Source organism: Apteryx mantelli, chromosome Z, assembly GCF_036417845.1.
Source record: "Apteryx mantelli isolate bAptMan1 chromosome Z, bAptMan1.hap1, whole genome shotgun sequence".
In the NCBI taxonomy this organism is placed as follows: domain Eukaryota; kingdom Metazoa; phylum Chordata; class Aves; order Apterygiformes; family Apterygidae; genus Apteryx; species Apteryx mantelli.
The window spans coordinates 68,682,344-68,706,380 of NC_090020.1; positions in this window are offsets into that span (position 1 = coordinate 68,682,344).

Here is a 24,037-nt window from a genome sequence, read left to right on the forward strand (position 1 = left end):
CCCTATAAACAACGGTATTCATCTACCCATATGCAAAGCCTGTCTAGCACACATCATAGGTGTTTTGCAGGCACAGATTAATGACTCATTCACTATTTGGCTTAACAAATGCTGCACCATTACTAATGTAAGTGTTTTAGTTGAAGAGAGACAAGAAATATGATTCAGAGGTCTTTTATCTTCTTCTACCTTAAGATAGGCTTAAGACAGAGCAAGCATATCAATGGCCTACTCAGGTACATTAAAAAGAAAATCTTCAGATGATAACTGTTAATACTGTTTGTATTCTACTGTCTATCTGCAGGTTATTGTTTGAAATACAGAAATAAAATTCAGGCTATCTACATCAGAAAATCTAGATTTTTGAGTTCTTTCAATATTACACCATAAGTGTTTGTTTTCTGTCCAAACAGTCAGAACAGTTGTCCAAACAGGAAAACTTAGAATAATAAAAATTAAAGATTTATTGCTACAAATAAATTATGACACTTAATCCTGAAACTGCACTTTGCTAGGATCAGGGTATTAACTGCTCTTCCTTGGGCACTCACTCCCCTGCCTAGGAGTAAGGGTATTTCGCTCCATTTCACTCCACTCCACTTTCAGGGAATCAGCAGGGCTGGGGATAAAGTTTGGAATGTCCCAAGTTTGCAAGGTGTGGGGGTCCAGTTACTCATGCATAAAGGACCTGATTTCTTTATAAACAAAAGTTGTCCGTGGACATCAGGGAGAATATCTATTACAGAAGCTGCAAGAAAAGGGCCTGAGACTCCTAATACCTGTGAATAGATAATTTCTTCTGCCCCTGCTTGGAGGCGGAAGACTGAGGCTATGGTGGGATCCCTGGAATAAGCTACAGATCAGCTGCAGACACTTTAGGGCTCATGACAATCCTCCAAAAAAGGCAAGTAAGGAAGAAATCATGACCTATCATTCCACTATGAAGTTACTGCCTTAGGTTTCCCGGTGTGATGAGTTCACAGAGTTGCTCCCTGGTTAAACAATGTCCCTTACATTTTCCCTCCCTTCCTCTGTGCCCTGACAGAATGAGTTTTATCTATTCTACATGTGAAATATATCTGTTATTTAATAAGAATTATTGCATAGTAAAGTGGTGATCTTTATGACTACTCCATATAAGAGCAGGGATCCTTTAAAGAGATGCGCTGCTCTTTGGCTTCTTAAAAATTTTAGCTTAAGTTCAAAGCATTTTGATAACATCAAATAACATCATAGAGATAACATATTACAGTCAGAATTGCATGTTACCAAGCAAAGTTCACTACATTTAAAAAACGTCAGTGAATTTTGTATCTCAGCTTATACAATAGTAAAGACAAATGTCACTAGCAGGAGATTAAATACAACTCACATACATAGTTTCTACTTTCTGACCATGAACTCAAAACAGGAAATCATATATTAGTCATTTCAAACAACCACTATCTACAGCTGGCTTCTGGAAAGCAAGTAATCACCCTTTGCTAAAACTATAGTTCTTTGAGAAACACCATTAGAGAGAAGAATTTTTCCCTGGTCATGTTATTCAAGACTGGAGAAGAGAGTATGTACAGCCATATCAATCAGTGTATTTTGCAATACTTTTGACACTAATCACAACCACATAAATTCATAGTTCAAGTCTGGGTTTTGGCAAGAAGATGTTGGATAGACATTAACTATATAAAAATTACAATACTGTAGAAATTTTGCCAGCAATTCTTCAGTGATTAACGTACTTGCATTTTATCAAAATATCTTGCTTATGCCACCTCCTAGGTTTATTTTTGTGCCTTATTGTTTTTAAAATGTATTAACGTCAGTCGGAAATCAAGTGTAATTTAGCAGTGCCTCATTCTTAGAGGCCACATGAGACTACTACAGGAGTAAGAAACTGTTCTAATGGGCAAGTGATTTCACACTTCTCTGTTCTTGGCTCTTCACACTTTCCTCTGCCACATTTACTGCTAGCCCCCAATCTTCCCAATAAACTGAGTAAAGAGGGGTCCTGTCCTGCGTTAATGCCCCTGTGTTTCAAGGTATGTGTTATGTCCACTCTGCTAGCCAAATTCTAACTTTGCTAAATGTACTCTGCCCACGTACTGAGGTGCAGCTGCATGGGAGAGCTTTCCTTTCTTGTCCGAGGCTACAGTCTCATTAAATGCTACAGCCAGATCAGAAATTTCCAGAACTGGATAAAACTATAGAGACCAGGTATCACAACTGTCAGCCCAGGTGGAAATCCCCACGCTGGGTCAGATTCACGTAGAAGACAGCAACAAGCCAGCCTGGGCTCAATGAGATGCATGGCAGCTTATACCCTGCCCTCCCACGGCTCCACGTGCTCCCCGCAGCCCCTTGCACCCTCCCCATTCCTCCAGTGGTCACTGTGCCTAGAAGTGCTGCCCACCATCTAAAGGCCCTGGCACAAAGATCGTCCATTTTCTTCTGATGCGTGATGCCGTGGGATTTCTGGGGCCTCGCCCACCATCAGACAGCAGGGACTCTGCAGCAGCCACGGCCTCTCTGCCCTCCGTCTCCCAGCGGCTCTCGGAGGGATTTGGGCCTCACTGCTGAATTTGGTGGGTCTCCAGGAGACCACTCCTACGTTCCCGCTCACTCTGAGATAGGGGCTGAATCTGAGGAATAAAGGCAGCACCTTGCCAGGAGAAGCCCTGGGAGACACTGCAGTTCCCTGGGGCTCCTCTGGCACTCGGGATGAAGGGCAGTATTTGCTTAGCGAAGCAATTCTGTCCCCACCACACGTGTCCGGCAGTCAGCATGTACAGTACACGCATCCATTCTGGGCACGCGGCCAGGGCCAGCGTTCTGCCAGCAGGGCTGGGCAGCCAGCACGCAGGCTCACACCTCCCACTCCCTTCTCCCCACCAAAAACACCATTTCACAGGTTCTTCCCATTTTTCAGGCTGCAGCTGAGGCCGCACATCAGGGAGCAAATTCACCCTGGCCTTTTAGGGCAGGCTGACACCAGGCGCAAGCTACCCCAAGCACCACCTTTGAAACAACGTGGGCTCCTCCACCCACCCTGATGTTGTCAAGGAGCTGCAAGGGTCTACGGGACGGGGAGCTGAGGGGCAGAGCTCAGGCAGGGACCAATGGCCCGGCCTGGGCTGAAATGGGGCCGGGGTCTGGGGGGTGGGGGAGCCCTTCGGGGCGCCCGCAGGGCCTGGACAGATGCAGGTGGTGGCCAGACAGGCACCCCCGCAGCGATCACACTTGGCATGCTGCAAAGTCCCTGCACCACTCCTAACGCCTCCTCCGCTAGAACTGTTTGTAAGCACGTTGCCTTGCTTGACATGGCGCCAGTGGGGTAAACTTCCTTCTTTTTGCTGGCAGGGTTAGCTCTGCTTGCACCCATTTAAAATGCCACCACTTCTTACAGTTAACTCTCATTTATTGTTATTATTTTTAGTGTTTATTTTAATTAGCTCTTAATGTTCCTTTGCACTGTATCACTGTGGCTTGATTTTATTCTTTTTAATCCTTTTTACAGCTTCAATATCAGAGCATTGCTCTTTACAGGTAAGAATTTTTACATGGAACAATGAGGGGGGAAAAAAAATCAGATCACATTGTTCACTTCTCAAAATTGCCTCCGTCATCCTTACTTTCTGGCCAGGCAGCCAGTCAAGAATAGCAAAAAGAAAAAGAACAAAAACAAAAAAGCAACCAGAAAGCCTACCTCTGACGATACACTGTCATCTTAAATCTTCCTATGGATCCGCTTTGCCTCTCACCCATGACTACTTTGCAAAAGCGAAGTAGAAAAACTGGTGACCACACTCTGACTCACCACAAACATTATCAAGCAAAACAGAGAGTCAATATATTTGAATCACAGTCATTTTAAATTCTACATTCTGATAACTGTTAGCAGGGTTTTGATTTTACATCTACTCCACACAAATATTTGTTGCTTTGGGCTTGGTCAGTTCCAGAGAAGAAAAATACACTAGGCATCTTTCCTGCCTTTTTCCTCCATCTTATACAGTGCTTACACTGTAAGTAGATCTTTTTTCTGCTTTGTGCAGAATCTAAATACCATATTCAGAACCAGAAATCCAAGCATCTGTAGCTAAAAAAAGAGAAAATGCTAAATTTTCTCCAAAACTATTTTAAGACTGTGCCAGAATAAGAGCCTCTCTTATGCATTAAAAGGGTGCCAAACTTGAAGCATCTAGGTTCAAAGTACTGTATATTCGAGGCTGGAAAGATTCAGTAGCTGTTGCTGCCTTCAGGCAATGAACTTGCATAAATTAAGATTCGCAAAATACAGAAAGCTAACGCTCTGGGTTTTAATAGCTTTTGGTGACAGAATTCTAGCTGGTGACCTAACAATCATGATGAGAGATTAAGACAAGTAAAAATCCACTTCCTAACTTCTGTCTGTAAACGCTGCTTAATTCAGTCAAATAAACAGACTGCATGGAACAAAGGAAGCGAGATACAAGCCGTAAACTTCTGAAGGCTCCTCTGAAGACTTCAAAAGCCGGTTTCTCTCCACTGACTAAACAGGGAACTCGGACATTTTGGTTTAAAGAGGACTGCTTTATTGAGCAGACTTGTTCCCAGCCTAACACTTCGGACAAAAAAAATAGAAAAAAAAATCTTTAATGAGGCAAAAGGAATCTGTAAGCTTTCCAGTAAAACTCTAGTACCTCTTTGCACTGTATTTTTTCTGGTATTGCCCATACTTTAGCAACTGTATTCCAGTATATACAACAGGAGCTGGAATGTAAGAGTACAGCTGCTTTTATAAGTCTGCATCACCATTTTCCTGCTGCTAGGAAAATGAAAAGCAATACATGCTCTGACTGTGCACCTTTAAGTCTGAACATGTGGGAATTCTTCTGCAAATAACATGTCTAATGGCTATAATGACTTCTGTTTGCTGCTATTAAAGTACAAGCTGGAGCAAGCTTTTTCTTGAAGTCATAGCTCATATAAGGTACACCCAGTTTATAATTGTTTGGATTTTGTATGCAAAATTAAATAAAGCTCACAACTTTAAGTGAGCAAGCAAAAAATATCCACTGGGTAATCCATCATTTAATGTCATGATTATAATAATTGTGTAGTTGTAAACCCTTATTCAGATTAGTCAGTATAACATAAAAGCATTTTTTTTAATAGGATGAGAAGCTACAAAGTGAAATAAGATTTCTGTGTGTGCTTGCTTGCATGATTTATGATGTAAGCTTATAAACTTGTAATAAAATGTACTAAAAAGATTATTAGTCTGTGTCTTGTTTCACAGTGTCATAACAAATGTGTCATTTTGTTTTCTGTTTAAATATTAAAACCAAATTTTTAGTCCATTTATATTACACTGAAAAGGTGATGCTCCAGTTTAAGATGGTGGAGATGTATGACAGAATCATACAATCACACAGACTCAATTATACCAAATCTCTGCTTTGATTAAACTAGCTGGTTAAACAGAGGCATTTACTGCTATCATTATCTGCAGTTTGCATTAGAGAGGTCTAACAAACAGTATAAAGACAAAAAAAGGCATAGTAGAATTTGATCACTGAATCTGTAAGGATCCATTTTATTCTACACATTGGTTGTAGACTTATTTAGTATCAATCTTGCTAGTAGAAACTTTATGATGAAGGGAAACACAACCTTTTTTCCTCAATAGTATGGCATTCTCTTTATCAAACATCTATTAGGTATGTAACCAAAACCAAAAAAGTCCATTATATAATCAAGCTAAAGCTACCATTTGTTTTTTAAATTGAGCTTTCACTCCACTAATGAACCCAGGAAAGGAAACAGAAACAGCCCACTGTGCAAAGCTGCATTCTGCTTTATAACATGAACACAGCTACAAATACTGTCCATTGTGCTGCAGCACAGCTTCAGATCTCCTTCCAAAACAGGGAAGCAGACACCGACAAACACAAAACCAAAACCAACAGCCCTACTTCAGCCAGGTTTTTCATTACACATTAAGGATTTTTCAATAGCAAAAATAAGGGACTAGAATGAATTCTCCGTATGTTATCTGAGGTATCCAAAACAGTTATATCTCACTTTGGAAAACAGGAAAAAAAAAAAAAAAAAGGGAAAGTAAGGGATTGGGAGTGGAGGGGGTAACCAAGTAGTCACTAAAGAAGAGAAATGCCATAACCTACCATTATGATAAAGATATGATGTTATTACACACATTCTTGGATGTTTTTTTGAGACCATGAATTGTTTTGGAAAAAACAAAATACCAAGAAAATCCTCTCTGGATTATTGTCTGCTTCCTGAAGCAGTTTCATAGATTGGCAGCTAGTAAGAGGTGTATAGCCTACTTTGCCTTAATTGCTCAGTCTAGCATTCTTTTTTTTTTTTTAAAGTATTTAGTATTTCCAGAAGGTGGCCTTAACTTGCCTTTTATGTTCATCTGTTCCAAGACAGTCACTACAATGTAAAACAAGTTCCACAAAGAAAATATTCACTCTTGGTCTCAAGGATTTCTTCCTCCAAGTAACACTCATCAGAAGGGCCTTGAAACCCTTTATTCTCTGCTGGTGCAGACAAAAGGAAACTGGGCAGGGGGGAGAGAACTAAAAACTCTTGGTTCCCTCTGGTTTTGTCTCCCAGTGGGCTGTGCGCTCCAGCTGAAGCTATCTTCATGTTTGCGGCATTTATAAGGGCGCTCTCTAGGGTGGTTTTTCTGGCATTTTGTATTATTGCCTCGGATCTTTTCATTCATCAGGGAACTTGTAAAGGCAGTTTTGTCTCACTCCAATACCCAATTGGCTATTATTTTCATCCGTTTGCAAAAATCAGATGAATTTGGACAACAAGTTCAAAATTTAGCAATGGAGTAGAGGCACCTACAAATACCCTTCACACTGTAATCACCTACTGTCCTTGAAAAACTAGGTATAAAAAAAATGGAATGAAGGCAAAAAGGGAAAGCAAAAAAGTTATAAAAGACAGCAGTCAAGTAGTACTTGTTTCATATTAAATATATTTAGTGCTATTTTATTGCAATCTATAAAATGGCATATTTTGCTGTAGGAATAAAGTTACTCTCATTATTCACAGGCCATGTTGTCAGTCTAATATTTCAACTGGAATTAGTCGACTGTTCTTACAGAATGAACACTGTAATTTGACCACCTTTTCTAATACATTATGTTTTTAAAGTTTTATTGACAATACTGGGATTACATAAAGGACAAAACAACCAGCATGCACTGCAGCACAGATATTCATTTCAGCTTCTAGAAGCCATCAAATAATTCACACTGCAATGAGCTTGTTCAGGGAGTAAATCCATCTCCCAAAGAACCCCCTTTTCTTCCCTCAACATACAGTTTTCAGCCTCATCTACTCCACTCTATTCTTGTGCATGCATGTGGTGCATGCATGTAATGCATGCAGTAATGACATCAAATAAAGTTCATTTCATGTAATACAAGTAATTCTATGTTGGTTGCATTGTTTTGGGGGCTTTCCTGTAAATCAGTATGAAATATATTTTTGCTATATCTTTAGCATACTAGGACAGAGCTACATGGAATCCAGGCTACCTACTGCAGAATGAAGGACTACTTGTAATTCAGACTGGAAAGGTATACTAATCTTAATCTGCTATGGTCAGGATAAGTGAAAAAATAAAGGCAATTTCTCATTATTTTTTCCTGTACATTTACTTCTCTTTGTTTGTAAATTTTTCTCCAACACGCAAAACCCCATCAGTCTATACCCACAAGGGTGGTCAAAAATGTCCAGCATGTGCACGGAAACACGACTTTTATAATCACAGTTAATCTGTTTTTATTTTAAATTGAACAGATTTCTTATTGAGAATGTCCCTCCAAATAAAAACAACGTGGACCTCTGACAGGAAATCAAAAAGAGAAAAGAATGTGATTGGCAAGAGGCTGGATTTTTTGTGCTAAAAGTCAGAGTATCCAATGATCCTCACTTCCATTACTCTGTTGATACTTCATCATGTTTACAGAAGTCTTAGAAGATGAGTCCTGATTGTTCTACTGTCTCCTCTATTTGGTGTATTTTCCTATATCTTGAGACCTAAGTTTTCTTCACATCAACTAAATTATCTGAAACTATTTAATAATTAGCAGAGATTATAAGGTTTAGCAAAGAAATGAATTAGAAGCCACGACCAAAAAAACCCCAACCCGTTAACAATGCCTCATTTAGTAAGAAATCGTCCCTTCCCCTCCTCCTCTTCCCCTCCTCTCCCTCCCTCCGAAAAGTTTTCTTGGCTCTGTTGGCTAACTACTTCTTCCTGGAAGTAGGTCAACTTGGAGTTTGGAAGCTTCAGAGTGTGTGAAAGTCTGAGTCATTGCCTTTGAGTTGGAACTGTTTATGACATGAGAAGCAGCACTGAAGAGTTGCCAATGACCTGTTATAAAAGCAAACAGAATACAAAATAACATACAAATTGTGAATGAAAAGTTGAGGAGACTGGGATAACACTACTAGATGCTATGTGTTTTACTGTTCTGTCACTACTGCAACGTAAGAGATCTATTTAAATTTACCCACAACTGCATAAGTTACTCAGGAAGAGCTGTCTTTCACTTAATAACTCTATATTTGTGGCCCGCATTGTTCTCCTCTGTTTCCAGGACAGATGAATAACCTGTCCTTTATCTGGAATTAAGAAATCTCAACAATCTACTGTACATACAAGGGAAGATTCCCAAGTCATGTTTAAGAGAAGTTCCTGCAGGACTGACAACTTCCTGTGTATTTTTAATAAAGACAGCAAGTATTCAGACTTACTCAATTTTATTATCCTGGCATGTTTCCATCATTAAGTTCAGCGGGAATAAATTTCTTTTACAGAAAACTCACACAAATTGCATCTTATTGAACTGACTTGCAAGTTTTTCTCTTCCTTATCTTGGTAAAACAAACAGCAGTGTTTCAGCTTAGTCCTTAGACTACCACAGTTGGCCCTCAACAATACCACAAAGAGATTAAAAATACACAAGGTTAACAAGCTTTACAGACATAAATACTGCATATGTATTTAGATTACTGGCTTCACAAGTAATGATCATAAAAAAAACTTCATGTGCTTCCCTATGATAAAAAACGACTTCTCATGTGGCATTTCACTACAGCAAATTCTCTTCCCTCACATTCACATTATCAGTTGTTGACCATTTTTTTAAACCAGTGATATTTCCAAATATAGGCAGAGAAGCATGAGCCGTATTAAGACTGAAAGAGAGGAAATGTATGTCATTACACAGAAACCAATGCGACTTACCTCTCTATACCTTGTTTGGCCTTAGCTGCTATGAAAGCACATGTTTGTACACAGATGTCAAGAAGACAGGAAAGCAACCAAAGCTGTCTGTATTCTCTGGCCATTTCATTTTCTAGGCTATATGAAAATTCCAGCATACTCAAATATCATCATCATTAAATGTGACCTAAAAAGGCTATATTTGGAAAAGGCTGAGGGACTCGCCTCAAGATGACTCTGCCATTCGGGGTTGTAGCCCGCAGCACAGGGAACGAAGAGGCTTGAAAGCGACTCTGCCGTCAGCGCAGAGGCAGTGTTAGGACCCTGCTCCTTCCTAACGGCTCCCGCAGAACCAGCCTGGAGCTGTGCTCTCTGGGCTGTACACAGACAGCCCGAGAAACAGGAATAGTATTAGTTGTAACAAGCTTGCTACATTAGCTTCCTGCAACAAGAAAACCTCCAAAGTACCACAGGATATACAATACAATAGTTGGAAGAGCTATAATTATCAGAACTTTTGTTTTCCTATTGCAGACTTAAGGACTCTCTAGTGATTGTAAAGGGAGCTCATGGCCTGGAAACCTGAACAGTAGGTGGTCTGAATCACCTACCTGCAATTCCTCCTTAATATGCATTGAGATTAGCAATTCTGGCACCACGTAGGGTTTAGGCAGAAGGTGGGCTCCGTAAAATCTGGTAAAGGATCCAGGAAGCCCAGACTTTAGCAGCTGCCTAACCCCAAATGAACTTAAATTTACTTGTCACCTATGTTTTATAGCACGTATCATCAAAATTTAGAATATAATACCAGTATAGAAGCGCCTCTAAGAGCAAGGTATCCTTCCCTATCTGAGACCCACTGTGGTATCAGGGCCAGAGTGACAGCTGCTTCCTGGGGTGAATAACTTCAGTTCTAAACAATCAAATAATTTAATTGCATAATTAATTTCTTTTTATGCACTACCTATTTGTCAAATGTAAAATGCAAAAGCAGTCCAAAAGGGCAAACTCCTCCCAGCTACCTGCCCCAAACATTATTCCACAGGCAAGATCTGCCTTTGCTTGTCCTTCCGGATACATGAATATACATTCTGGGATAAGCAGAGAGCTGATTCCAAGAGCAGAGGTGGAGAGAGCTTCTCTTGTAGTGCTTTATTACCTGGTAGCAAAGACACTTCTCGAAAAGCGAGAGGGGAGCCTGAATTGCCACCAGCCTGAATCATCCCTTCTCAGGCAGCTACTTCTCGAGGCAGAGCTCAGGTAGATGCCAGCCTCCAGGAAGGACTCCCCACTGCAGCAGAGGACAGAGGCACCTAATGCAGGGGCCTTCAAACCGCCCCCTCTACCTAGGAGCTGACTGCAGGAGCCTTCCCGTGCTGCAGGCAAACTCTTCTTTAAGCACTTTAAAAGTGCCTAAATGTCTCTGCTGAGTCCAGGCTACCTAACTCTGCCATCCTGAACCACCGCAACTGGGGCAGGGAGCCTTGGTTTGGGGTGCTGTGGGACCATGTCCATGGGATGGCAGCAGCCGCTCTCCTGGCCTTGAACACGTACACAAGACTGGTGTATTCAGATGCCCATGGTCAGGTGGGTGACACGCTATCTCTAGTCAGAGTTCAGAAAGAAGTTATCTTTTCCGTAAAAAATGAAACTATTGTACATTTTGGAGACAGAGAAAAGGGCCCACGTATATTTAAGAAGTGTTTTCTGGAGATAATACTTGCTTCCACAAAAACAGAACAGTTGCTTTTTGTCTTCAGAAAATCAAAGTCCATTGTAATTGTAATCAACCTCTGAGAAAGACAACTCCGGAGTCTCTTGGAATATTTTCTTTACTGTATTTATTCAATAGGATGAACTGGCTTTGGGCAGTTTGGAAAAGAAAAGAAAACAAACAAACAAAAAAACCCCAGAGACAGCAGAGACAGTGAAATGAAAAGATATTTGGCCGGAGTCAAATGAATAACTATTATTAGCAAAGCTACTAAAGGACTACTATCCAAGCAGTGCTGATGGATTTTTTCTCTGTTTATTGTTTTGCCCATCTTAAGAATGTTATTTCTTTTTCAGTCATTTCTGCTATTCTAAATTTGACCTATTTCAGGCTCATCTAAATGGGAACTCTGTTTGGTGGGCATACTTCAACAAATTGTCAGGCCAGTTACTAAAATTATTTTTTCACTTATGAAAGGCTAGCTGAATTCTCATTTGAGAAATATCAGCCACATATGAGTTTAATATCTAAAAAACCAATCAGTTCTACACATACCTGAAGTATGGCACACATTGATAACCCAATTTTATACCACGCAGAAGGAGTTCTGGATTAAATTGCTCTCTTGTTAATTATTAGAACATTACTCATATTACCTTATTACAGTTTTCAGTTAAGAAAGTAGAATAAGTGAACAGTAATTTTATGAAAAACTATTTCTTAAAATGTTGTGCCTCTCTTCACTGAACAATTACTGCTCTCCTCATCTTGAAATAGAAAATGCAAATATTGATATACACACTGAAACCTTTTCCAGTTTTCTTGAATCTTAAGCATTCTCTATTGCAATGCTATTCTGTAACCTTCTAGAACACATTAGTTGATCAGGGACAACACACCATGCTTACTTCCACTTCAAACAGATCTGTACCAAGGGCATTTTTTCTTTATTTTACTTACCTTATTGTAGCACATTAGTATTAAAAAATCCTGACCACTATTTCAGGACCTAGTTGCCTTGATTCAGGCAACCACTTAGTCCTTTACCTGGTTTTAAGCATGGGGGTAACCTCACTAAGTGAACAGGACCAGCCCAGAGTAAATTTAGACTTAAAGTTAAGTAATTTACTAATCTGCTGTTTTAGCAGATTATGTAATTAAGTAGGATTTCTTACTCAATGCACTTTCGTAGCCCAAGGAAAACATAAACCACCTATGGCCTAACAGAACAGTCAAAAGAACAGTGAGATCGTGAGACGTGACCACTGCGTAGTGTGGGAAAGGCATGTAGCCCCTTAGCTAATTCGGCTAGCGTACCTGTGGGCGGCTGCCTTACTCTAGGTAGTGCAGAGCATGGCACAAGCACACCCCATAAAAGTGCCTGGCTCACAATTTCTCATAACTGTGCCCAGCACAGCATTAAGCTCACATGAGCTAAGTGCTGGTTCACTATTCCTCATTCAAATAAAAGTCTGATATTGCAGTCAGACAAGATAGTTCTTAATTGGTTATTCAAGACACTCAGGTCTCCTGGTCATCTGTAGTCTTACCTCTATTGATTTAATACAGTTTTGTATCGCAGCTTTAGCACAGCATCAACTGCTGCTGGCTTCCTTGTATGTGGGTCGCGTATAGACCCATATGTGACAGATACGTAGACAGACAGATAAATGGATGAACAAAGGTAAAAACCTAGTTCAACCTTTCCGCCTCCACCCCCAGAGAAAATGAACTCTTAAATAAATATGAAAACCACCCTCAGATTCCAGATTTCCTTAGGTAATTTTCTCATTTAAAAATGGTCCCTTTACTGTATAATACGCTCGCATCCAGAAGCATGTTGTTCACAACAGTTCTTCAGGAGCATTCTTTATCATCTGTTCTTTAGAAATAACCAAACATATTAGCCAAGGAGATTTATATGATTTAAAAAAAAAAAAACTGTATGAAATACAGGAAGAAAGAACGATGAACTTGGAAGCAGAATTAAAAGGGCAAAACAAACTGGGAATAAGGCAAGAGAGTTCCAGCATGGCTGTGCATAACTACCATGCCATTCACTCTGTCTACCAGTAATTTGAAAGGGACAAAAGGATCTGTGACATTCATCACGTGTGACATTCAAACATGCAGATGCCATTCGGTTATCCATAAAATGTATTTGCTCTTACAGCATTCAGAGAGTCCATGTTTATCTTATTTCTTTGACTGTATAGTTTCTTTTTTAAGTCCTATTAGATTTTTAAAGAATATGCATCTCCAGGAGAAAATAAAGCTAATTTAGTCCCTGAACAGCATTTTAGGATCCCAAGAGGACTAATTCTTATTCAAAGTAACAATTACTAGCACTCAATATTGTATTTATTTGATAATTCAGAACTACTAGCCTGTTTTGTAGGTTATGGTAATGCTCACACAGCTTGTATTGACTTCACTGGATGCTTTAATTATTCTTCACTTCCAAAAAAAAAGAGTGTATCATGAGCAGAAAGAATGTTATCTCATACTGCTTTATAGGAACGCATATTCACATGCGGTTAATATAGACAGAAGGTACCATTAATCCAGTCTAATTCACATTAATTTATTTTTATTACTCTTTCATCAGTGCCAGGAATAAGGGTTATGTTCATTAACTATTTTGTATAGCTACATGTGAGTCTTTCACTTAAAGGCTTATAAATAAAAATCCTTCTCCGTTACCGTTTTTAGCAGAAATGAAAACTAAGGCCAAGACGGTTCTCTGATGTCCTTGACTAATTTGAATGGGAACAGTACAACCAATTTATTTACACAAAAAAATAAGCTTATCAACTTGTTTTCTCTCACTTTACAGGGTCTGAAATCCTAACAGAGCTCTGTATCACAGGACCAGAGATCACTCTGTGAAAAAGAAGTCCTAAACATTAAAACCTACTAATGGAAATGTCCTAAAACAAGCCGATAACATGTGTTGGTATGCAAGTGCACGGCTATGCCGATGAGAGCCAGCCTGCGTCCTGTCTGCATTTCGCCACGGTAACCATGGAAATGGAAAGGGCCTGCACAAAGCCCAACAAAGGAAACCTTCAAATGAAAATAACGACAGTGGTTAGAGAATGCTGAAGATTTCTCCTGGTGGAAATGACTTGGTTTACGCATCTCAAAATGTATAAACTCCCTTCTACCTGTATTAGCCCTAAAGGAAAGTATTTTAGTCACATTTAGCTGTTTGGACATCCATCCATTACATTGGCAGTTCCAGTTCTTAGCCTTCAAGAAAAAATATCACATGAAATATATGCAAAAGCTATTTTCGTTCATTCAAAATTAACAACAGTGAAAAAGACCACAATGAATAACATTTATATAGTGGCTAAGAAAACTGTAAAAACAAGCAGTATCAGTCCTTTAACTTAGCTTCCTAAATGAAAATTCTGTAATTGAATCAAAAAAGTAAACAATTCAAAAATTGTTCAGAGTCAGGCAGCACATGCACATGGTTAAAACTTGTTGGTAACATCTCATGTTTACTTTGCCCAAATTATGCACAAATAAATATTAACTGTTAATGTATTTAGGAGTGTGAAGGTAATACCCTGCACACTTTTTAAAATAAACATCATTTGTACAAAATACAAGTCCAGCGACACAGTATGAAAGAACTCTTACTTCAGTGTGCCATGCTGTGAAAGGCAAAACTCCAAGAATAATATATAATAACGCTCTTGCTACCTGACAAACTCTCTTAAAGTAGGAAAAACCAGAGATAGTTTTGATTTCAGAAAAAGTGTGAGAGAGAGTGTGTGTGTGTGTTACAATCACACACTGCATTTTTATCTGCACTTTTGGCTTCATTTATTGTACAAAGTGGACAACTTTCACTTGCTATTCAGTTATCAGTTTTCTCTCTGTTGCCCAGTACGTTGCCTTGTACTTTCAAGATACACTATTCTAATTTACTGAATTAGCAGCTTCCTTGCGGATACATCGCTACATATTTTGGCCACATCTCTAAATATTTTGGCATCTATTTGCAAATGCAAGTGAAATTATTTTTGAGCACTTATAAAAAATGAGAGATTATACTCAGCCCCATTTATAGAAGGGAAACAAAAGATTAAGGTTGAAAGTACTCACCAGTTCTGGATATCTAACTTGATACAGCTAAAACCTTATTTTTTCAGAATGCTTAACACATTCAAAATACAATTTCCTTTGATTTCATTAACAGCTATGAATGCACAGCAGCTTTGCAGTCAAGATGCAGTTTTACAACCAGCTCAAGCCAGTGGAGGTGCTGGCTACTAGTGAAAGGGACTTTGCCAGCTTCCCTCCCACCTCTGGCCAGTGCTAGCACTTGAATAAATTGCACAAGTGAACAGGCTTAGTTTAACCAATCCCTAAAACTGACCTGACCCCAAAAAGGGAAAAGGTAACTCCTCAAGCAGATGGGTCCCTGACCTGTTCCCCAGACCAAGCTCTAGTGGTAGCCCAGGAAAACTGGTGGGAACAGGCAAGCAAGAGTGGGAGGAAGTCCTTGCAGCAGCAGCCCCACATTTAGGTCAGCTTAACCAGATGGTGAAAACACAGCTTCAGTTTTCAGAACCCCTGGCTGAGCAAAGAGAAAGGGAAGAACACAAAAGCTCCAACCACATGTCAAAGATTTGATTTAAATGACTTGCCTGAAACTGCACTAGGCTTTTGTGACAAAAAAACAGAGAAAGAATCCGATTCTGCAAGGAAAAAAAGATATCCTTTCTCTTCAGCCTACCCTTCTTCCTTATTCCTAGAGCACCTTCTAATTTCAGCAATAAGTGAGGCAGAAGTCTCAGCCACTTTTCTGATCACACTACCTTCCACTACTACAGGGAACTACCTGTGGCCAAAGCAGTGCGTGATGCACTGATGGGCAAAGGAGGCAAATCCAGATCGCTAACTTATTTCTGGCAGTTACTAACTTTTGAGTGCTTGACTGTTCTTTTATCACAGCTTTCACATATATAGTTCCCTGGGATTTAAACAAAAGCAACCTGAAGAAAAAGACTACTGCAGGGCAATATTAGTGGGATCTTCCTCTATCTCACGATACAGTCCCACAGCCCATTGCCTACAAGGTCAATGGGATCCTACCGCTTCCCTGGTACAACAGGATGCTTTTCATCAGCAAGGGTCAGATATTTACTGAATGACAGAAAAGGGGTTGCACTTGGAAAATTTAGATTCTATCCAAAGTTTCAGAGAAACCTCCTTTTACATTTTCATATAGGGCTGCTTCCTCTTCCAGGCTGCCCTGGATCCCATGGTGCGGTTATTAGCTACGTCCGCACCACTAATCCCCCCGGGCCCTCCTGGCCGCAGCCTTCGGGCAGCGTGCACAGCAGTTCACACCCCACTCTTCAGTGCCAGCCTCTGTAAGGGGACTGGGAGTACTGACAGTGATAGCACTTTGCTGAAGACTTTTTTGGTCCTCAAGTGGTACTCCTGTGGCCATAAAAACATAAAATTTAGTTGTGATTTTTCAGTTCTGAGTGCCTGAAATAGTGGAGGGGTGTTTGCTTGACTGAGTGGTGATTTTAAGGACATGTCAGAGTTATATTGTCCATGTCCTGGGTTGTGGCAGGATGGTGTGTGGTAGGCTTGAACATGAAGGCCTGCTGAGCTGATATAGATGAGAACACACTAAATCTGGTTCCCTCCATCATGCCTAGTCCTCCAACACTGTCTCTTGAGAATAGACTCTGAAGGATATTACTCTTAGGAAGGCACTGGGTTTTGTCTCAGAGGGAAAAAGTCGGTTCACCCAGAACCCAGGAACCAACTAACAGTATGCAGCATGGACTAGCAGAGAGCCAGGATCCAGAAGCTAACTAAAAAGCAGTGTGTCTCAACTAACAACACGGATTGTTGTAAAAATATTAAATAACAAGAGAACACAAGAGGGATTGTTCCTGTATTTACAGGTACAGACCCAGACTTCACATAGGTACAGCTGCACCCCACCAGAACTCAGTTGCACAGAAAGCCCAGCTGAGCTCCACACGAAGGACCAAATTTATATTAGTAAGCTGATAAAAATCTATTTCTTTCCGGAGGAATGTATTTTTCCAAAGGTTTGTTACTTGGCCAAATTTGAGTAGATTTTCAAGATGATGCACCTTACTGCCAAATTTTAAATATCTATTCTGAAACTTGAGGGCTTCTCAAAGAAAACTTTACCAGAATTGAACCCAGACACGGCACTGTATTTTGCACCAGCCTCACTCTCAGAAGGAGCTGGACTATTTTGACTCTGATTATTATGAACAGGCTAAGGAAGAAACCTGATACTGAAAAACGTACACTTAAAGAATAAAACGCGACAAACCTATAAACAATCAAAAACAGTGTCTTGCAACAGAAAGCATCAGGCTTTGTTGTACAGGCTGTGCTATTAAGTCTTTCAGTCACGATTAGTTCTCATAACATAATCTGCTTTTATCAGCTGCATACTTTTTGCCAGCAAGCAACAAGGTTGGTAGCACAGTTACATTATCAAAATGGTAGTTTTTCAGTATTTCTATTTGTTTTTGCAGTATGTAAAAAGCCTTAATCATTTTCCAAACACAAAAATACACACCAACAATAACTCAACTCACACCTGTCCTAACTGTTGCATTACTTTTAGTTGCGTTTGGAGCAACAACTCAATACCCTTATGTGATACATTTAATACAGCTGATAGTTCAGAAATGAACATAAAATCCAGCTTAAAATAAACTTGGCCTATTTTCTTACAGGATTGCTTGATTCAGCTAAGCTAGCCCAAATGAATTCAAGTAGACTGCCTTTGAAGGTGACTGAGAAATGATTATGGGAAAGCTACGATAGTATCACCACAGCAGCACCCTAAGTGGCTCAGAGATAACACTCCCTACCCAAAACTTTCTCTTCTTCCTACGGAGTCCTACAAGATCAAGGAAGGTGTAAGTGAGTATTAATTCAGCAATTACATCCACCAACATCAAACGTTACGACACATCTGAAATCAGAATTATGACAGCTTTGAACTATATAAATGAAGACAAATCTGCCTGAACTGCACGTATGCTGCCCAAACAAAGTCAACCTATCCACTTCAGTCAGCTCTCACTGTCAGGGGAATCTTGCTCTCACAATCAGTCCTTGTCTTCTACTTTAAACATCACTCTACAAAACTTTGCAAGTCTCAAGACTTTGACACCATGAATTACAGGGCATATTTATGTTCCTGGCATGCAGTGACTGTAACCAGGAGAATAAAGGATTGATTAAGCAAAAATGCAGAGTGGGGTTTTCCACTTTGATGCTTTAAGAATTCTTCTTTTTTAAAAAATTACCAGGTTGTTTGTATAAAGTATGTCTTACCAGAGGTTAATATTTTTGTATTTGATTTCATACCCTGCAGCCGCACATTCCACTGCACTTTTTTTCTATAGTTACTGAAAGAACAAGTTGGAACAGCTCATCAGTGAAAATTCATTTTTTATGCTTCTTCTTCAGTAACTTGGTAATTAAAGGTTCATGAGAGCATACAGAATATTTAAACCCTGAAAGTGCTTGGGAATTCACTCATCGCAAATGAATATGACAGCTTATAGTTCCCAGGAAAATATAAGTAATGGTAATTTAGTCAGCCAAGAGAAGATGTTTCAAGTTTCCCTGTCCTTTTCCAAGGAGCAACATCTGCCCAACAGGGTGGGAACAGACCTAAAGATTTCTTGCAAATTAGGAACAGAATTCATAATAAAAAAATATATAATTTTCCTTTTTATAATGGCACAATCGCTATATGAGTGTAAACTTACACAGCAAACTGCACCCACTCCACACACACACACACACACACACACACACACACACCCGCGCGCGCAGCTTCTGGCCCAGAAGCGCAGAGGGGACTGGGAGGGGGCAGGCGTGCCCAGCTCGGCAGCCCCCCGGCCCTCGCCGTCCCGCGCCGTGCACAGCGCCCCGCGGCTCCGCGCCGCGCCCGCACCCCGCCGCCCCGCGGCAAGACCTACCCAGAGCCAGCAGCAGCAGCAGCGGCGGCGGCGGCGGCGGCAGCGCCGAGCCCATGTCGCGTCGCGGAGCGGAGCGGTGCGGTGCGGGGGCCGGGCCGGGCAGTGTCGCTCCCGAGCAGGCCGCTCTCGAGCTGGCCGCTTCCCAGCGCGGCACTGAGCGCCACCTGCTCCTCGCCGCCCCGAAATACCCCTCCTCCTCCTGCCGCTCCTCCCCGGCCCTGCGCGCCGCGGAGCGCCGGCGGTGCGGAGCGGCCGGAGGCAGCCCCCGCCCCGCCGTGCCCGTGCCCGTGCCCCGGCGCCCCGGCGAGGCCGGCGGCGGGGGGCAGCGGCGCAGGCCGCCCTGCGCCGGGCCCGAGCGCCGGGCTGCGGCGGCCGCACCGCCCCGGGCTGCCCTGCGGCGGGGTCGGCCTCGGCGCTGCTGCCCTCCCTGCTTCCTCCCCAAGCTCGTGGCCCAGAGGAGCCCCCCGAGGTGCGGGCGGGCGTGCGCCCGCTCCGAGGCGCTGCCGCAGGAAGGACGGCACCTGGGCGTGAAGGCGCTGCCCTGGTGGCAAGGACAGCCGTGGGTACCCCAAAACAGCAGTTTGGGGGGGAGGGACGTGAATTCCCCTTTTCAAGTGTCATGAGTCATTTGAAGCTGCTGAAAATGCAGAACCATGATAAAACAATAATTTACGCAACTGTGTAAGAGTGGGTATCTTCCACATGTATTAAATTTCGTATTCAATTATATTAAGTCTGCACCTTCTCTTTTAAATGAAATTGGCTGAATGCTTATTCTGCAGCATGTGAGAGCGCAACAGGATCCAGGAAACTTGCCACACAACCGATGGGAAGTTTGCCATGATGCTGGTGCTGTATTGCCTATGCAGAATACTGGCCACAGAGTCTTAGGTGCCAGGCTACTATCTAGAAACACAGTATGAATTGAAGCCAGTAAAAATGTGAAGGTGAAGATTTCCACTTGCAAGTAAATCAGAAAGCTGTGTAAAGTGCAGGATACCTGTATTCTGTGTAGCTTTCAGCCTATTTAGCATTGTCAGCACTGTTTGAATACTGGATATTCAGAGTATTTGAGAAACGTTCCTTTTCTCCATCCCACATTTCTGATATGTATCAAAATCTGTGCTACTACCTTCTCATGTTGGATATATTCTATTTTGTAACAGTGATTTTTGATGAATAAGTTTAAACTTCCTGGTATTAACATGGAATGAAAAAGACAGTTTGTCTGGAAACTTGAAATAGAAATGCTTCCTTCCTCCCCCCTTCTCACCATCTAGGTCATGGTCTTTTTGGTGTGACACAGACCTTAGCTTTTGTTTCAGCAGTGTTATAAAAATACGTGTGTTGTCTCAGTTTCTCATTTCTTTTTAACATTCTGAGTCTGAATTCTAAGTTAAAATGAACAAGTCTGTGGAACAGGCAGAATTGTTCAATTGTTTGGACACTGCTTCTTTACAGCATGGCATAGTTAAGGAAAACTCCTTTGGGACATTAAAATAATTGATGAAAGTCTAGCATGGACCTGTCATTGTATAACACACATTGATTTCTTTCATGTATTTACCTTCTTAGGACACACAATTACTTACTCATTCTGACATCTGAACTTACACATAGGCTCACTCTCTGCGAACGCTCCCCAGATCATAGTCACTTCCTAACTCTGAAATATTCCCTCTGAACACTCAGTCAATCATTTACCGAGAATGACTCACATGTCTCTGAATACTGTCCCTCAGTTTCCTCTTCATGGTGTCATAAAAGTCGGGCAAACAGACACTTCGAGGTGCGGCTACCTAAAGGAGGAAGGACAGCTTGAGTATGAAGTGTGATGTACACACAAATTAAGATTGGGAGAGCAGTACTGGCTGCTTCTCTTCCAGTCCACGCCAAGTGCATGAGTATGTCTGCAGCTCTGCGACACAGGGGGAAATTTGTGCTTCCATGAGAAGAAGAGAAATACTAATTACTTGACACAAGCGAAAGGACAATAAAACAAAAATCCACAACATCGAGAAAAATGATTTCTTAATCAGAGAAATATACCTAGAATCCCCCTCTGCCCCACCTTAAAATAACCTCCACAGAGTAACTAAGATGTCTCCATTTTCTAAGAAACAATGTCTTCGATTCAGTTACATCATTCTAATTATAAATGTACCCTAAGGATACGAAACCTTCTTCCTCATCCAGACACACGCAATGTTGAAAAATAGTTTCTCCCACACAAAGGCTGTCTCCCAGAGTGTTGTCTCCCAGACTAACATTTATCTATATATACAAAGAATAGACTGTAGGAGAATAAATAATGTGAATTATTATATTCTCTAAGAATATACCCTTAGATGGATACTTCTGTTTTAAACAAATTGAAAGGCATTTGATAACAACACTGTCATATCATCCTGAACTATATATTGCATATTATGGAAAAACAGATTTTCTGTACTGTGCAGTATTTCTTCTCTTCAAATCTCTTCATCTACATTATGCATATTATATGTATTCAGAAAAAAAAAATTCTTATTATACTTCACCAACACTAGGAAAAAAATCATCCAGCGAACAGTTTAGTTAGTGCTGTTTATCTTTTGTAATTTAAAATGGGGCCTTGTAAACATCCTTTGCTCTACATGTCTTCACTGTTTAATGATGCCTTTTATAGCACCCTGTTGAGTCTGCTTGTCCAGTGATCATAAGGACGCTTGCCAAAAATGCCATATCTGTCTGATCTGATTTGCAAAATTTCAGTCTTGGTTTTATGCAAATATGGATTTCTTGCACATTAAAAAAATTATTTTATTGGTAAGTGCCAAAGTAACTTTCTTTTTTCAAGGCAAAGACTGAGGGAAGAAAGTAACTTGATCACTTCCACCACAAAAAGATTACTATAATATTTGTAATTTTCAAGAAGAGCAAAAAACTGGAAAGGGAAGAAGCTGAACAAATATTTGAACTGTTTTTTAATTTTATTTTTAGTGAATACATACTGAATCATCTCTTTTATCGTGGGAATTTACAACTAATGTATATTTTCATAGCTTTTTAATATGATGACATATTGCAAACTTTATGCCAACCTTCTCAGAAAAACATTCAGATATTTCCATATTTGTCATTCGTGAGGGGTGGCCACAGACTTACAGTTTCTGTGGTATGCAAAACGGATGATTATTTTGTTAATGCATTTCTGGGGGGGGCTCTCACAAAGGCGATCTGATTTGCACACAGTTACCCCAAGGTGTATGGCTCCAAGATACTCCTTTGATGTGATTTGTCTGAAGATGTTTGACAGAAGGGCTACAAATTATTGGAAGAGTTTGCCAGTAATAATAATGAAAGATAAAATTCAAAAGCCATGTATTACAACAGCAAGCTACTTGAGAAAAGATTGACAATCCAGAATAATATAAAAATCAGGTATCTTCCAGCTTGGACAAGACTCAGCAGAAAAAGTATCCCCACAGGAGACATGATGCCCCCAGAACATCATGGACTGGTGTCCTGAGTGTTCCTGACTTCCGTTCTCTGAGAATTCAAAGACAGTGAGAACCAAGTAGTTTGTACCTCCTTTTCCTCATAGTGTCTATTTCTGTTATTGCTTTTATGTTAATTAATTTTAGGCTGTTAAAAATCAGAATGTGTTTGTAGGTGTGTGTGCATCTGTACACAGATATTTGAGTCTTTGTAGAAAATGTAGCATAAAGAAAAGTCCCTCAGCTTCAAAAAGCTCCAACATACTCTCTCACAAAATCCTCAAGAGTCCATTTTGTGTTTAATGAACACATGAAAATCTACCAATTGTCAGTTATTATTTTTGGCAGATAATAGTTGTCAGACTTATGCTCAACAAAAACATTATGTTAAGGGCTGTACAATAGTATCTCCACTGAAGGAAAAAAGAATAAGCTACCAAAAAGTTAAAATCTAAAAAGGAGGTGTTAAAATTAGCTGTGAGGATGTCATTTAGACATTAGAAATGGAAAAAGCTCAAGTAGGGTAAGGAGGGTGTGAAATGGCCTCAGTGCAAAGGCTAATTAAGTAAGTTAAGATTCTTTAGTCTGGAAAAGAGGTATCTTAAGAGGAAATATAATAGAAGTATAACATTAGAAGGGGCATGGAGCCTGCTAGTGGGGTCAGTTGTACACTTTCACAGTACGAGAATTCGGGTTATCTGATAAAGCTAGCAAGTGGCAAGATCGGCATGAACAAAAGGACACAGTTCTACTCACGCGTGTAAGCAGGTGCCACAGAATGATACAGACGTTTAAAGTCAACTTGAATTCCCAGCCATGGGCAAGGAAGAGGAATCCACCATGGATTACTGAAAACATTGAAACCTTCCTGGCCTGTAAAGATGTTCAGCTGCTCCCCCGACCCCCCAGGCCCCTTTTGAGGCAAACTGAATCCCATGGTTTAGCGCCTGACCCTGAGCTTAGTATTCTCAGTTGAAAAGTCACTGTCTAACATCTGCAGCAGTTTATTATCACAGCTGCAATAGGTGACATATTCCTGCATTCTAGCTCTTTGGCTAGGCTTTTATGGACGCCTAAACCAATGTCTGTCTGTCCTAATGCTCCTCTTTGCCCTAGCCCTGTTCTCCCAACTGCAGTTCTTGTGGTGACTCTAGCACTTGAACAGCTGCATGATGAGGCACGCAGGGGGCCTGACGGGGCTGCAGACTAACACGCACAAAAAAAAGTTGCAGCTGCATTAATCCTGACAAAAGGCAGGTGAGTTTAGAAAGGTGTGGAGCTGTCTCCTCCACCTCCCCATGCATCTCAATCACTCACATCCATTTTAGGAAGCTAATTTTCTTACAAGGTACAAGATCTTTTCTTACAAGATCTTTAAATGTAATCCAGCCATGAGTAAAAATTGCAAACCAAATAATCTGTTTTCCACACAAACTGTTAAAACTGAACAGAAAAGAGCTAAAAGAGATGACAAAGACTCAAAACAGACAATGGCAAAATGTTTTTAAGTGCAGTTGTCAGCATGTACTTGGTTTCTTAACAGGGAGATATTAACTTTGTGGGGACTAAA